Genomic DNA, 16,644 nt, shown 5'->3' with positions numbered 1-16,644 from the left:
CATAAAATTTCAGCCCCAAACACCTTTGTTTGCCCTTCGATCACATAAAGATTTCATTTCGAGGCTTGAGATTGACTGAGTCAAACCCTTTCTAAATCTGACCAATTTGAGCCTAGTTGGGCCAACCTGACCCCACCAATCAATCCAAAATGTCTAAAAACCCTATGTTGCCAAATTTAGCCAAAAATGCCCTCATTTACCCTTCCATCAGGAAATATTCCATTTTGACCAATCTCACTAGTCCGTTCACACAAACCTCTTCAACACCCAGACCCATCTCAACCCTCCATTTTCTGACCTAAAAATCCCCACCATTGAACTGAAAACCTGACCTGAACCCTCTAGACCCGATTTAACCCAACTTTTTGAAAAGTACCAAAACACCCCTGGATTTCCTAAATTCATAAAACTACCCCTTAACCCTATTATAAATAATATCCTATCTGCTTCATTCAGACTATTCATCTCCCCTTCGTTTGAACCCAACTCAGTGGCGGCGACAACCAATCATCTCCGGCGCCCGGCCTCCCTCTCCCACTCTCTTTCTTGATCTTATTATTCTTCCTTTTCCTTTTTTTTTTTTCTTTCCAGTGGTTGCCCACTCCCTTTTTTATTTTTCACTTTTTCTCTATTTCATCACTACCGTTGCAATTGGTTGCAGCATTGCAACAACTGATCTGAACCCGTTGCAATTGGTTGCAGCATTGCAACAACTGATCTGAACCCGTTGCAATTGGTTGCAGCAGCATTGCAGCAACCAACTTTTTCTTTCTCTCTCTCTCTTCCTCTCTCTCGCTCGCCTTCTCCTTCTCTCCGCTGTTTCCCATCTCCCCTATTTTCTATATTCACCGCCCTAAACATGGAATTTATTGCAGCAGCCATAAACTGAGTCGACAAGTCGATCTCCCATTTGCAAGTTTCATGCGTCCTTGTTACAAAAGCTCGAAGATGTGAATAGAAGACACCACGATTCCGTTCCTCCCTGTCCAATCGATTAACTTCAACGTTAGACACCATCAGTTGCATTCACTAATTGCCATCGTCGATCAAGAAAGGAGGCAACCAAATTCAGTTGGATCTTCTACTTGTAGTATTCAATCTCGATCTCAGGCCATATTCCAATTAGTAAGGTCAATTCCCGCTTTCTTTGCGTTTAGTTCTTTATTTCTTTTTCTTGTTTTTGCTCCGTGGAATCTGCAGATTGGAAGAGAGAGACTGGGCTCATCAATGTGCTCTTGTAACTCTTTGTACCAACCCAGTTCTACTCTCATTTTTCTTAAGGATTTAGAAGTTTATCTCTACTTTTACTGATTTCTTTTTCTATCTTCCTGTCTCACTTGAATCAATATTCCTGATGTTTATTAGTAGAGTTCCTTAGTTTACCGATGTTAAATAACCGTTATGTTCAATTTCTTTTATTATTGATAGAGTTACATTTCACTTCACTATTTCACTTCAATTAGGTGTTAAATATTGGAAATCCTGGTAGATCAGTTTGTTTTCCTTCATTTTTTCATAAACTAGTTTATCCTTTTCCCCTAATTAAAATCTACCTTATGTAATTTTAAAGACGAATGTAAGCTTGTTCCTACTTGGGTGATGAGATGTACTATAGACCTAATTATTGAAACTAATCCATTCATTAGAATATGAATAAAAAAGGAAGGATTTTTCTTAGCTTGTTCTTGTAATTTGTTCTTGCTTTATTATTTGTATTTTGTGTTTATGCTTGCTTGAGTTCCCATGTGGGCCCCACCTCTTGGACCTAAGAGAGGGGTGCCTAATCCATTCCCTCTCCCATCCGAGTCTTACCCGGACTGGTTTAGCTAGTGCCTTGGGCTTTGGAGTCACTAATAAATCAAAATGTTTTTCAATGTAAATCCCGGAGGTCCGATCACCTCCAATTTCGTATTTGATGGGTGGTGATTCCATTTTCAGCTTAAGTGGCAAGTGAGCATGCTTTCTCGACACTCACAATTAGCCTTCTTTACCATAACTACATTAAACAACCAATTAGGGTAATGTACCTCTCGGATGAAACCGACATTGAGTAGCTTGTCAACTTCCTCCCCTTGGCCTTCCATCGTTTCGTTGCAAAGATCCTCTTCTTCTACCAAACTGGCCTAGATCTCGGGTCTACGCTTAGCCTATGAGTAATGACTAGGGTCAATTCTGGGTATGTCAGCGGTAGACCAAGCAAAGATGTCGGCATTAGCTTTGAGGAAACATACTAGTTTGGAAAGGCTGCTAGGAGGAAGGTTGGACCCGATGTGTACTGCTTTCTTAGGCTTGTCCTCGTTCAGGGGCACCGAGACGAGGTCCTTGGCCGATTAGACTTGACTCGTTGGTTCCTCCCTGAGATCGAGGCCCTCTAACGGTAAGGCCTCTTTGTTTTTTTTTTTCCTTTAGTGCTGCCACATAGCACTGGTGGGCGATTTGCTGATCCCCTTCGATGACTCTTATGCCATGTTCGGTTGGGAACTTGAGAGCGAGGTGGTAAAAGGAGATAACTGCCTTGGAGAACTTAAGGGTGAGGTGGTAAGAAGAGATGGCTTCCTTAATCGCGTGGAGGGTTGGCTACCCGATGATGGCGTTGTAGGGGGAGCCAATCTTTATGACCAAGAACTCATTCATCCTTGTCACCTACTGGGGTTCTATCCTTATTTTGATTGGTAGGGTGATTCTTCCCTCCGTTTTCACATGTTCTCGGAGAAGTTGACGAGTGGCACGTTGACGAGCTAGAGGCCCTTGGGCGCTAGCTTCATCTTCTCGAAGGCATTGGATAAGAGGATGTTGGCTAAGGAGCTGTTGTCAACCAGTATCCTCCTCACCATGAAGTTTATGATGATAGCTGATATCACCAGTGCGTCATCATGGGGGACTAAGATCCCCTTCAATTCCTTGTCCATGAAGGTGAAGGCTTTGCTTTGCTTTGGCTTCTTGGAAGCCAACCCTTGGATGTTTAGTTGCCTAATGTAGGTCTTTCAGGCCGAGGCCGTGCCCCCGATGATGATGTCGATGATGGCTACTGCCCCTGATGATGCCTACTAATTGCTACTGTTGTTGTTATTATTGCGAGGACGAGGCACTGACCTCGCCACCCACATACTGTTTCAAGTGACCATTGTGAATGAGGGACTCGATTTCATTCTTTAAGTTGTAGCAATCCTCGGTGTCATAGCTGGTGTCACGGTGGTACTTGCAATACTTCTTTGGGTGACCCCTCTTGGGGTTCCTCTTCATCGTCTCAGGCCACTTCACAAACTCCTCCTTCCCTACTTGCATGAGGATTTATCTTCGTGTGGAGTTGAGTGGCGTGTATTTATTATAAGCCAGGGTCGAAGCCGGTGGCTTCTCGTTGTCCTTGTTGTTGTTGTTACTGTTGTGACTGTCTCTATTTCTCTTCTTCTTCTTCTTCTCCGGGCTTCCGCATTGGTGGTTAGCCTCTCCTTCTTAGTGGTCGATGGCTGAGGCCTCCTTGTCCTGGTCCTCCCAGACTTGGAACGGGTCAGCCCTATTCCCTGAGTATTCTGATGCGCGTACGCTTCCATTCCTTCTAGCTTGCCGATCGTTCAGGAGTTCTTGGAGGTCTAAGACACGAAAGGGATAGACATGGGGTTGGCCCTCAGCCCTTGAAGGGGGATGTTGTGGCCCAATCGCCCACCTTCATTCCAGGGCTTTATTGTCGATGGCGATGTCCTTGGTCTTAGTGGTGATCGTGAGACTATGCTAATTCGTCCCCTCATCGGCTAGGGGGTCGTGAGGTTCTTAGTGGCTGACTGGTGTGTCAATTACTGTTGGATTATGAGGGGTCGGCCTTGTTGGCTCCTACTGGGACTATGGCTAGTGGGTTTGGAGACACTCGTCCCCAGGCACCATAGGGAGGCTACCTTGAGGGCAGTCTCTTGTTGGGCACCCCACCTCATCTAGCCTTTGCGCAAGGTTATCAAGCCGGTTGAGGACGGCTTGGAATTGGTCCATCGTAACCAAGTTACAAGCATTCCTTGTGTTTCTTGACATCTTCGTTGAAGCTTAGGAATTAATTTTAAGACAAGTTTTAAAGTGTAAGCTTAATTGAGGGAAGTCTAAGCGACGTTCCCATAGACGACGCCAACTGTTGCTACCTTGGATGGGCCGAAGGAAACAAAGTAAATTTGCTTATGAGTTGAGGGTTGATTGACGAGTCTGAGGTCCTCTGTGGCCGAGGGCCTGTAGGCCAGTCTTGTGAAGAGAGAGAAGATGTCAGAGGCCCCGGGTGCTAACCCGAGGTGAGGACTCTGATGGTCAAGTTAGTAGGGGTGTGACGAGAGGTGGACGAGGCCTGAGTTTGGGATGCTCAGACGAGGCCACAAGGGAGGCAATGAAGTTGTTAGTAGTAAAGAGTCTAGATGCTCACCTTATGGGGGGGGGGGGGGTTCACCCCCTATTTATTCTCGAGACCACCTGGAAGTAGGTGGGTGCGAACGACCAAGAAATAGTTCGGCCTTGTCGCATGACCATCTGAGGCTGCTGCATGCAGTCACGCAATTGGTTCTATGTTGCACGCCGGCCTCTACTCTACGTGGTGCTCCCATTGTGTCGTCTTTATGTGTCACGTTTTTCCACGTGCAGGCATGAAGAAGAAGAAGAAGAAGAAGAAGAAGAAGAAGAAGAAGAGGAAGAAGAAGAAGAACGGGTGAGAGGGAGATCGGAAGTGGGAGACCTTTCTGCTACTGCCTCTTCTGTTCGAGTAATGGGTAAGTCTAGGTGTATTTTTGTAATTTTGAAATAGTTGTGGAAAACTGGGTCTAGGGGGTTAAACTAGGGGTCTTGGTTTGATGATGGGGGGTTTTGGGTTGATGATTAAAGGGTTGAGATGGGTTGTGGGTATAGACAGGGGTTTTGCTTGTATAGGCTAATGAGATTGGCTAAAATGGAATCTTTCCATATGGATGAGTAAATAAGGGTATTTTTTGACAAAAATTTGGTACTAGGTTTTTGGACATTCTAAGTTGATTGGTGGAGCCAAATGGGCCCAGATTAGGTAGACCTAGAAAGGGCTTGATTTGGTCAATCTAGAACCTCAGAATTGAATCTTGGTGTAATGGAAGGGCAAAGAAAGGTATTTTGGGCTAAAATTTTATAAGTGGGTATTTGGGGGTGTTCGAGATCTGATGGTGATGTTTGATTAGTCTTGGAGGGTCAAGATCATAGGAATAGGGTCAACGCGATGTTCTGGAATGAAATCTTGATTTGATAGAAGGGAAAATGGGGGAATCTAGGGTTGAAACTTTATAGGCATGTGTTTTTATGTATCCGGAGTTTAATGGCATGGTCTGATCGCTCAAATGTGTTAAGATCAAGGGTATCTTGGTTATGAGTGTTTCGTGCTAATGAGAGGGGTCAAAATGGAATATTCATTTGATGGAAGGGTAAGCGGAGGAATTTTGACGAGATTTGTTCGGTGGGTTTAGCAAGTTTTGAGTTTAATTGTGGTGTTTAATCTAAGGATTGAGGCCTATATGGGGGTTGATTGGGGTCATTGAATTGGTATTGGGCAAATTTAATGGTGAATTTGAAAGTTCTCAGGGTGAAATTCGGGTTTCTTAGGTTTTAAAGTGTTTCATATGGATCAGAAGGGTCTGATTGAGAATTTCTAGTGAATTGGGGGTTCGAGCAGTGGACCGAGCAAAAATCGAGTGCAGACAACTGCTCCTTTTTGTTGTGAGGTAGGAAATTATGAAACAATAAAGACAAAAAAAGTACAAAGAAATTTTTATGAAGGGTAGGCCTGGAAGAGAGGCAAGACGAGGAAGGAAGATTATTGTGAGTGGAGAGGTGAAGAAGAAGAGTTCTTGTGCAACATTGTTTCATCATGTTTAGATTATTTTATTCTTGGCAAAATGACCTCTCCTAGGTATCTACACCCTTTGAAATCTTGGTACATTTGCCATAAAAGGAAGAAAGCAAATAAAAATTAGCGATAAAAAGCAAATTATCACCCGAAAACAAGTACTTTTGCCAAGGTAACCCCTCCTAAGTTTCAGAAACCTTATAAAATAGGAGTAAACTTGAGAAAACTATCTATTTTATGGAAAAACGACCTCCTTGGGTAAACAATCTACTTTTGAGAAAACAACCCCTCTTGGGTAAAAACCTTACTTAATTAGGGTAAAATTGAAAACTACTATTTTTTTGGGAAAAGACCCCTCCCAGGTAAAACCCATAGGGAATCAGTGTAATTTTTTTTTTTAAAGAAAAGTCTTAAAAGTCAATCAAAACACAACATTGAAAGTAATTCAAGAGTAGAATACTAAGCTTGTTGCAAAGCGTAATTAGGGCATAAACTCATATGTTCTTTAGAAAGCATTTTAAAAGCCTTAGTAAAATATTTTAAAAACTTGATAGAGGTCCTGTGGTTGATATAACGTAACTGCTCTTTTGATAGGCAAGAGACATATTTCCATGTAAGAGTAGTCTATGCTCGAAAACTTTGACGAAACACTTGATAAAAACAACGATGGTGCAAAGTGTTGTGTTTTCAAGTGCGTGACAATAGTCATCAAAATAATGATGCATCATTGATATGATGTCATAAGCTATTATTTTCCTTTGTGCTCCTTGGCAGTGATAGGGGATTTTCAAATTCAACACAATAATGTGATAGTTGAAGGTTGTAATGATTCTGTACATGTTGCCACACACTTTAGCCGGTGGTGAAGGACCTGTTACTAAGTTATCATTGTCATCATTTTTATTTTTCATTTTCATTTCTATCATTTTTTTGAGTCACGATAACTGCTTCAATTAGAAATAAAACTATTGATGATAATAAAATGTGTGTTATGCCATGATGCAATCAATAATTCACCATATGTCAAAAAATTAGCAAGAAGCATATTATAATATTAATTTATTCACCATTAAGGACTTTAATGTCCCAGGGGACTTTTATGCTATGATAGACTTTGTTGCTACAAGAGACTTTAGTGCCGAAACAAACTTTGAACTAGATATAATTCAAATGAAAGAACTAGCGACTTTAATGTTTGAAAGAACTTTACTACCATGAAAGACTTTAGCGCCATAACGGATTTTATTGCCATGAGGGACTTTGATATTAATAATTCAAACGAGAAGTTAATGATTTTTAATTGAAATACTGAATTTTTTTATATTTAAAAGTGAAACTAATTTTAATTTTTCTACAACGAGGGTCTTTAATGCCTTAAAGGACTTCAATGCCATAAGGGACTTTGGTGACATGAAGGACTTTTGTGTCATGAAGAACTTTAATGCCGTAAAGGGCTTTGCTGCCATGATGGACTTTGATACTGATATAATTCAAATGATAAGTTAATGATTTGATATGTTGATGATTTTATGCTTAAAAGCGAGAAAATGACATTAATTTTTTTTGCCACAAGGGACTTTAATGTCTTAAAGGACTTTGATGCCACAAGGGAATATGAAGGACTTTAATCCTATAATGGACTTTGTTGCCCCGAGGGACTATGATATTGTCATGATTCAAATGAAAAGTTAATGATTGAAACATATGGTTTCCATGTTTAATGTATGTTAAGCTACGATGCAAATTAAGAACATCTATGTTTTGTAATGATGCAATTATCTACAAAGTATTGATATTTTGTCTCAAGAGACTTTGGTGCCATGAAGGACTTTAGTGCCTTAATGGAATTTGATGTCATAAGGAGCTTTCATGCCATGAGGGACTTTGAAACAAATTTAACTCAAATGAATGATTTTTTTATTGAAAATTGATGAGGTAATGATCTTTAACTGAAGTAGTAATGATTTCCATATTTAGGATATGCTATGTCGTGATACAAATCAACAACGGTCATATTATGCCATGATGTAATTATTTACAAAACATTAATATTCTACTACAAGGGACTTTGGTCCCATGAAAGAGTTTAATGTTATAACTGACTTTAATGCCACAAGGGACTTGGATGCTATGAAGGGATTTGAAATGGATTTAATTCAGATGAGAGATCAATGATATTTTAACTGAAACTTGATGACTTAATGACCTTTAAATGGAACAATAACAATTTATGTATCTAGGATATGGTATGTTGCAAAGCAAATCCACAAAAACCAATTCCATGATGCAATTATTCACAAAACATTGATATTCTGACGTGAGGGACTTTGGTGCCATAAAGGACTTTACTACCACAAGGGGCTTTGTTACCGCAACGGAATTTAAAACAAATGTGATTAACATAATCAAATAATGATATATATGCCATAAGGTGGGAGAATGATGACTTTTTGGAAGCTAGATGATTTCAAAAGAACACGATATGATTAACTAAAAAGCACAATTCTTTATATAATGAATGAATTTCAAATGAAAATTTTAACTAATCAATTAATCAAGAAAAACACAATACAAGATGTTATAATAAAATGATTCAAATCAATGGATATTCAAAGATAAAGTTCCACCGGGGATTTTTGCTAGACTTGAACAAGAGATAAAATCAACCACTTCCTTCTCTGAAAATAATATTCAATATATTTCAAATCCCAAAAACATAGACATTTGACATACAATGGTTGCCAATCAAAGATTCATATCGAGAAACACTCATTGGAAGGGGGACTGCCCCAGTTTGGATTAATAAAAGACAATTTAATGCAAAGGGGTTGGTTGCTCAATTTAAGGGAGCAAAGTTGATGATCTTTCCAAAAATGGGTATGCACGGGGAACTCCAAATGAGGGATAGAGTTGAACATGCTCGAATTAGGTTAAGTGGCAATTCTACTAATGCAAGGGATTTATAACAAAAATATATTTCGTTTCAATAGGTTTGTTTAGTGCTACTTACCAATTTCTTAAGGATCGAGGAGGACTTCTGACTAAGATGATACATGGTTTAGAATAAGGGTTTTAAAACAATGAATAAAAGAGTTAAGAAACTTAAACTATAATGGATATCACATGCTAAAATCCAAATTTAGGGCTTTATTCAAAATTATGCTCTTGTATTCTTATTTTTCCTCAATTAATCACTTTTCCAATCATAAATGAAACACAAAGCTTTGCATGTCTTTCAATACTATGGGTTGTGCACTAGGTGATCAAGGAAGATTTTATTGTAGGATGAATTGTAAATAGGTAAGGTTGGCATAAAGACATATATTGCTTCTAGAGAACAATTTCTCACTTTGACTACCTTGTTTGCCCCAATTTTTTTGCTTGCTCTTTTCATAATTCTTTTTAGCAATTAACTACCCCAGTTTTTCTTTGTAACCCCCTTTCTTTGTACTCCTTTGTTTTTATTTTTATTTTTGTTTTTATTTTTTTAACTTTATTTTGTGCATTTGTCCTAATTTTCATATTCATTTATTTTTTCCTCCCTCTCTCTCTCTTTTTAAAACCGACTGGCATGCACATGCACATGCACAACATCTAACATCTACCTCTTATGAGTGTTTATTTTAAGGAATGATTCCAACAAAGGCTCAAAGGGATAACTAGTGAAATGAACAATATAGAGGGTTTAATGAAAATGGATAAAGCAATCGACCAAAAGATGGTCTCCCATTATTTTTCTTTTAAATTCATAACTTCCAAGGAAGAACTACATGTTGAGCACAATTTGAAATCAACTGACTTCAGGGTATTTATGTCATTTGACAGTTTTAAGACTTGCATGCTTTGAGATTGCTTGAATTAGGGTGATTCTTTTTCCTTTTTTTTCTCTTTTTTTGTATGTTCTTTCTTTTTTCTATTTTCTTTTTTTTTTCTCTTCTCTTTTTAAAACTTTTTCTAGCCCTTTGGGAAGAAGCAACCTGAAAATTTAATTGGTTTAATAAAGAAGAAAGTCAGACAAATCCGCTCAATAGGCTAACTAGCTGTATTGATAGTGGCAAAGGATTTATGGGACATAAAATGATCGATAATGGTCTTTAGTCCTTTCCATGATTAATTAGTTGAGCACTACGTTGTTATGACACATTCATTCTATGTTGGCTTATGAAACAGATCCAAAGGAGTGTATATCCCATCACAATGACTTCAACCTTATGTTTGCCCCAATTTGAGCTATCAATGGTGAGCATATTTGTGGACATGCTTGGGAATGGATATTACTGCTTTAGATTAATGGGATTACCCCTCCCTTGGGTGTTTTGTAGCTATGACCTTTTGATCAACAATCATTATTTTGTACAGTTATGCCTTTAAGGCTTATCCCAAGTCTTTGATCCAAGACAATCATGTTTATACAATCCTCCTAAGGGAAGTGTTAACTTTATCTCTTTTCCAAATTTGTGAAATCCCCTCATTAAAACTTATTACTTTATTGGAAGTGCAGAAGGTAGGACAATAAAATGAATGAGTAAGTAAAAATTTCATTAACACAAACGATGAGATGTTTAATGATTACATTCATTTCCAAACTACAAAAGGTGAAAGTGAAACATAACAGAATAATTGAAATGAGTCTTAATGCAATGAAACAAAACTGATGAGATATTCTAATGGGTCAGTTTCTTGGGGATTGGCGACACCATGTCTGGAACTTTCCTAGTGGGATCAAATACACCCTCGTCGATGAGATCTTGGGCATTGGTGATGCCATGATTGGTAGGGTACCTAGGCCCTTGGTGATAAGCACAAAACACATTTTCATTGTACTTACTTGGCTTCATTTTTGGAGGTGGTTTCCATTTCAATGACCGGAGGTATCCCTTTGCAACAAGAAATGGTAACAACTGATCATGAGAGCATGGTATTTGGTTAAGTACCCTTCTTTCTTTCTTCTATGGTGGTTGGTCAAGTTGGGTTGCTTGGGTTGGAGCAAGCAGTGGAGTTTGTGGTGCCGGCTTAGGTAATGAAGATGCATGAGACAAAGTTGTTGGAGGTGAGATTGATACGACTAATGGTTTCTTGGCAAATGTAGATCCACCAGGTGAACATCCTTGAATGGTTGGTTTGGAAGATAAAGATGCTGGTTGAGGTGGTGGTCTAAAGTTTGCAAGAGTGGGCATGGATATTGGAGATGTACATAGAAAAGTCATCAGAGGTGGGATTGGCATGACAAATGGTTTCCTGGCCATTATGAGTGCATCAGATGAACATCCATGAATTGATGGTTTGTAAGATGTGGGTGTTGGTTGAGATGGTGGCCTAATGTTTATGGATGTTGGTTGAGATGTTAGCCTAACGTTTGTGGGTGTAGGTGTGGATGTTATGAGGGATGGCAAGGACAAGGGTATGTCTGATGGGGTGTGTGAAGTGGGTTTGCCTTGGTTTGAGATATCAGCCAATCCATCTTGGAACCTAAGGCAACCATCATTTTCTTAAGCTTGTCAAATTCTTGGCGGGTTTCAAAATGACTGTCATCATAAGTAGACATTTTTCTAAATAAAACAGCAGACCAAAGAATTTGAACTTATTATGCTAAACACAAAAAATGGATAAAAAGGAAAGATGATTTCATTACAAAGGATTTTTTTACCATAATTGAGTAATCTAATAAATGGTCACTTCTATTTTGATTATAGAACATTGGCAACATGTCCAGAATCCTCAGGCTAACCTCATCTTGTTCTGGCTTTTCCCCCATTGTTTTTCATCTTAAAGTAGCAATGAACCTCAAACCACAGATAACACATGCATGAAACATTACAAAGGGAAAACTTGTGCATGTGTGTGTGTGCACATTGGTGGAGTGAATGAAATGCGAGAAAACATGGTATAAATGACATGGTTGAGGTTGGGAAGGACTGGTGGGTGTCGAATCTGACCAAAAATAAAAATCCTACTCGAATTAAATATTTTTGTATATAGTGATGAACAATGTCGTCTCTTCAGGGATTGGGTTGATTTATTTCCAAGAAAATGAAGTAGAGGGTTGTTATAAAGATAAGAAAAAAAAAATAAAGGTTTATTGAATGGAAGGAAACATCCGTTGAAGGGATAAGTTCAGCCTTGATTTTTACAATTGATCATCGATGCAAGGATGAATTCAGGTGCTTATGAGTAAATTGGTTATAGCTACTAAAAAGCTCTAATAGCCAATCTCTACTTGTATTTTTGGCAATCGAAATAAGCTCTTTGATTGCTTCTCTTATTAATAGACAACCCTAAGCAAACTCTTCGGATTTAATCTATTAAAAGCATTAAGAATTGGAGAGACCCAATTCTAGTCAACGAACACACAAGCTCGGATCATTTAAACAAGATTATATATCTTCATAACATGAACAAAAAACTTATCCATAATTGGTTTATGTTATTTTCCACAAAGATTAAATCTAACAAACATATACGAATTTGATGATCTAATGGGCAATAGGTTATTTTATCGATTGAACAATGGATCTTGTTGCCCAATCAATAAAATAATCTTAAACAAGAAATCACAGAAAATATATAAATACTCATAAACAATGAACTAAAATAAAATCAATTAGATATCACAATTTTGTAGAACCAAAGCTTCCTTAACCTTCAACCAAAAAATAAAATCTAATCGAACTTCATCGAGAGATCGCAACTTCCAGATGGAGAGGTCAAATTCTGCTTCCTTCTTTCACTTCTTCCCTCCTTGATTGAGTGATTGAGTGCTAGTCTATCCCCCCTTTATATAGCCTTCGGGGGAGGGGCTGTTTCCAACACCTCTTAGGAGTTCTTTCTCAAAAATAGAAAGTTCAATTTCCTAATGGGATAATGCTTAATCCAGATCTAATCTTATCCTTATCTCTAAATAGAAATTCTTAACTAAGATGGACTTTGACTTTCTTTCTTTTTAGAAGTAAAGCAAGAAATAGACTCTATAAAAACTCTTGATGACTCATGCCTCCAACTCAGCTGAATCCTACTAGGATTGATGGGGCCCACTTCTTGCATGCTGAAATTGTGTTGGTCTTCTCCCAACATGCTGGGGCTATGCTGCAATCTTCTTTCAGCTTTCTTTACCAAATTGTGATTTTCTAAATAAAACACAATAAAATCCATTAATTAATGTACTAATTAAATAAGAAAAAATACAAATAATATGGAAATTACGCACACTATCAAGGACCTATAAGGGAGGCATTCTAGGGTTATTTGGTAGGTACGGAGAAGTATTTCATTGAAAGGTTAAATAAATGAAAAGATGATTAATTGCCATTTCACTTGATTAAGAAACCTTATTTTTATTTTATTATCCTGGTCGAACCCAAGCGCCACTACCCAGGTTGCCTACGTACCCCTTGTAAGGGATCAGATCGGTCGTAGTTCCGGTTATTTACAACTTTGATTATAAGCAAGATGAAAAAGGAACACAAAACCAAATGGCCAAAACTCGTGGTACGTCGCTAAGGCTGAAGGATTCCACTATCGATAAGATTTTGTACTACAAGCCGTAGAGGTACACACTGATTAGTAAGATGTCTAGGCATTTGATGATAATTGTAGAATGTACTCAAGCTGAACCCTTGAGGATGCAGATTTGGAACTGAATTGGTTAAAGCAAAACAAAACATCCTTCTTGTACTGGCTGAGGAAGTAATTGAGAAAGTGGCATCGAGAGCAGAGTAAGCTTTCTCTTAACTCTTCTATCTGATTGGAAAGGAGAAGCTGAACAATTCTGACATGATGACTCAACTCTTTGATAGTTATCAACAATAGCCTACACTTCATTACTTCACTAGACGGTGAAGGGTTGACAATCAGACCACAACTTCCCGATCGAAAGTCACGTTCAATTCTCTTTCCAACAATGACTATTCGCTTGAAATAATGATATTTCTTGAATGTAGAGAATGGTGGCTCTAAGGTCCTTAGAAAGAGCTCGATCATTTCTTCCAATGGGATGGGAGTCTTCAACTGAGCAGCAACAAATCTCCATCAATATGCATATTCGGCAAAACTTTCTTTGGGTGCCTTTTGCATGCCTTCCATTATCCCTCTAGTTGGAGCCAAATCTATGTCGTAATCAAACCATTCTAGAAAAGTTGTGGCCACTTGATTCCAAGTCTTCTTCTTATCTACTTCAAGTAATGCAAACCATGCTAGTGCTTCACCCTCCAAACTTTGCTGGAAAAGCTGAACGAGGATCCTGTTATCTACTCCAAGCTGAAACATTTCTCCACAATATGTGCTCAGATCCATCTTGAGACAACTTTTTCCATCATACTTCTCAAACTTTGGAATTTTAACCCTTTTTGGCAACTCCAACCCTTGGTACATGCACAAATTCTTGAAATTTGGCACAAGAGGGGATTGGATGTGCTTTAGTTCCTCCAGATCTTTCTTTAAACTTGGCTATATCTCCACAAATGGGCACTACACTTAGTGGCAATGCTGTGTTTACTAAGGACTGATGTTGATTCTCTATCCCAACATATGGCTCCCTGGAGTCTTTTGATCTTGATGACTGGTGATTCTTTGAGTCTTCTATCTTAACTGATGAGGGCGGATTTGGCCCTCCAATGATATTGTGACACATGGCACCTCGGAACAAGTAAGTGACACTCGGAACCACTTAGGCAACAACTTGCCTTAGCCAAGTTGATGGTGTCCCACTTGGCGGCTTAGCATAGGTGCCAACCTGGTGGCCTGGCACAGGCGCCGACCTGGCGGCCTGGCACAGGCACCGACTTAGCGACTTGCGAGACGTGTTCGTCGACAAATTCGGCATGCATATCCTAACACTCCCAAGATCCTTGGAAGTTGGCCCACGTGCCGAACGATCCGGAGGGTGGTCAACGTGCATGGCGGTTACCTTAGGGAATCTTGGACCAATTAGATGACTTCTCGGAAATCTCGGATGCGGTGCATGAAGCCCATGCCAAACTATGCCTATATAAAGGCACCAAACCCAATGGCATAGGGGGGGCAAGTAAACAAATTCTATCTCTCATACTTTATGATTTTTAGCTCGCTGTCTACTATAAGAGTACTGACTTAATCATCAGAGCAACCTCGCCGGGTTAGCCACCTCAGGTCCTTTGACATTGATTCCTTGCAGGTCTCTAAAGAACTATGAAGATCAACAATCAATCCAGTTTGCCACCAGGCAGCTTGGCACTCTGGTCATCTCGACAAGTAATAGGCAGCTCGACACCTAATAGGTAGCTCAACACTCTGGCCAGCTCTGCACCAAATAGGTAGCTCGACAGTCTGGTCAACTCGTCACCTAAGTTGCCTAGCTCGGCCCAGTTAGCTTGTCACCTAACCTGCCTAGCTTGACCCAGTCAGTTCGGCACCTAACCTGCCCAGCTCAGCCCAGCTAAATCGGCACCTAATCTACCCCCAGCTCGGCCTGGTTAGTTCGACATCTAGGTCCTCATCCAACAAAAGTTAACTTTGGCCTCTGAGTCATTGACCACTTGGAAGCAGAGCAAATGACGAGGTACTTAGCACAAAAAATTGATACATCACCAAAAAATTGAAACATCAATTGGCGCCGCCTGTGGGAAACATTATAAAAAGCTAAGTTCTCATCCTCCGAAATGCTAAGTCCTCTTTTTCTAGAAAGCTAAGTTCTCACCTTTTAGAAACTAAAAGCTCTCACTTTCTAGTTTCCATTTTTTGTGAACTCAAAGACTATGCAGAAAGTTGATGGTCAATAGACTAAGCAGCTCTACTAACTTTATTTCAACTCAGATAAAGCCTCATCAGTCCTCTTCGCAAGGTACCCCTACCGGTCAAGCCTTCCAATGCTCCCATGCGAGCTGGTGACCTAAAGTCAGTAGTGTTGCCCCCGTAGGTCGAGCTCCTAGTAGCTTCTTGTAGGAGTGGGTAACCGATGTCACTAACGAGGCTGATGCAGCATAGCCATAGCTCTAAGGTGTCGAGTTGATAAAAGACCTCAGCACCACATAAGACCCAGTTGCCTCTTTGGCATGGGCAAAATCAAAGATCAAGGATAGTGGACTACGAGTCGCTCCCAGAGCCTAAGGGCTAAAGTGCCAAACTGGCAAAGATTTCAGCACCACATAAGACCCAGTCGCCTCTTCGGCATGGGCAAAATCAAGGGTAAGGAGAGTGGACTGCAAGTCTCTTCCAGAGCCTAAGGAATTGAATCGATGCTTATGAGCTCATCGAATTAGTCATTTCAGGCCAAAATGAGCAATTTACTCCCTTCACTGATTTACTTTCAGCTCGGGAGTGGGAGGCAAATGATGATGGCGGATTTGGCCATCCAATGATATTGAGACACATGGCACCTCGGAACAACTAGGTGACACCTGAAACCACTTAGGCAACAACTTGCCTTAGCCAAGTTGATGGTGTCCCACCTGGCGGCCTGGCACAGGTGCTGACTTGGCGACCTACGAGACATACTCGCCGGAAAATTCGGCATGCATATCCTAACACTCCCACGATCCTTGGAAGTTGGCCCACATGTCGAACAATCCGGAGGGTGGTCAACGTGCATGGCGGTTACCCCAGGGAATCTCGGACCACTTAGATGACTTCTCAGAAATCTTGGATGCGGTGTGTGAAGGCAACACCAAACTATGCCTATATAAAGGCACCAACCCCAATGGCATAGGGGGGCAAGTAAGCATATTCTAGCTCTCAAACTTTATGACTTTTAGCTCGTAGTCTACTATGAGAGTACTGGCTTAAGCCTCGGAGCGACCTCGCCGGGTTAGCCACTCATGGTCCTTTGACATTGATTCCTT

The 16,644-nt window shown here is 40.0% G+C and overlaps 1 long non-coding RNA gene across 1 annotated transcript; it reads left to right on the top strand.

The window, feature by feature from the left end:
• The first annotated feature begins 459 nt into the window (after positions 1-459).
• LOC148852790 (uncharacterized) lies at positions 460-7,639 on the top strand. The gene is made up of 2 exons (XR_016098968.1): positions 460-1,130; positions 7,407-7,639. It is a non-coding gene; the product is annotated as an uncharacterized LOC148852790 (long non-coding RNA).
• The last annotated feature ends 9,005 nt before the right edge of the window (positions 7,640-16,644 follow it).

Source organism: Nelumbo lutea, chromosome 5, assembly GCF_056320005.1.
Source record: "Nelumbo lutea isolate HS-2025 chromosome 5, American lotus-T2T, whole genome shotgun sequence".
NCBI lineage: Eukaryota > Viridiplantae > Streptophyta > Magnoliopsida > Proteales > Nelumbonaceae > Nelumbo > Nelumbo lutea.
Note: the sequence above shows the minus strand (reverse complement) of the source record. Positions and strands in the feature narration are given on the sequence as shown.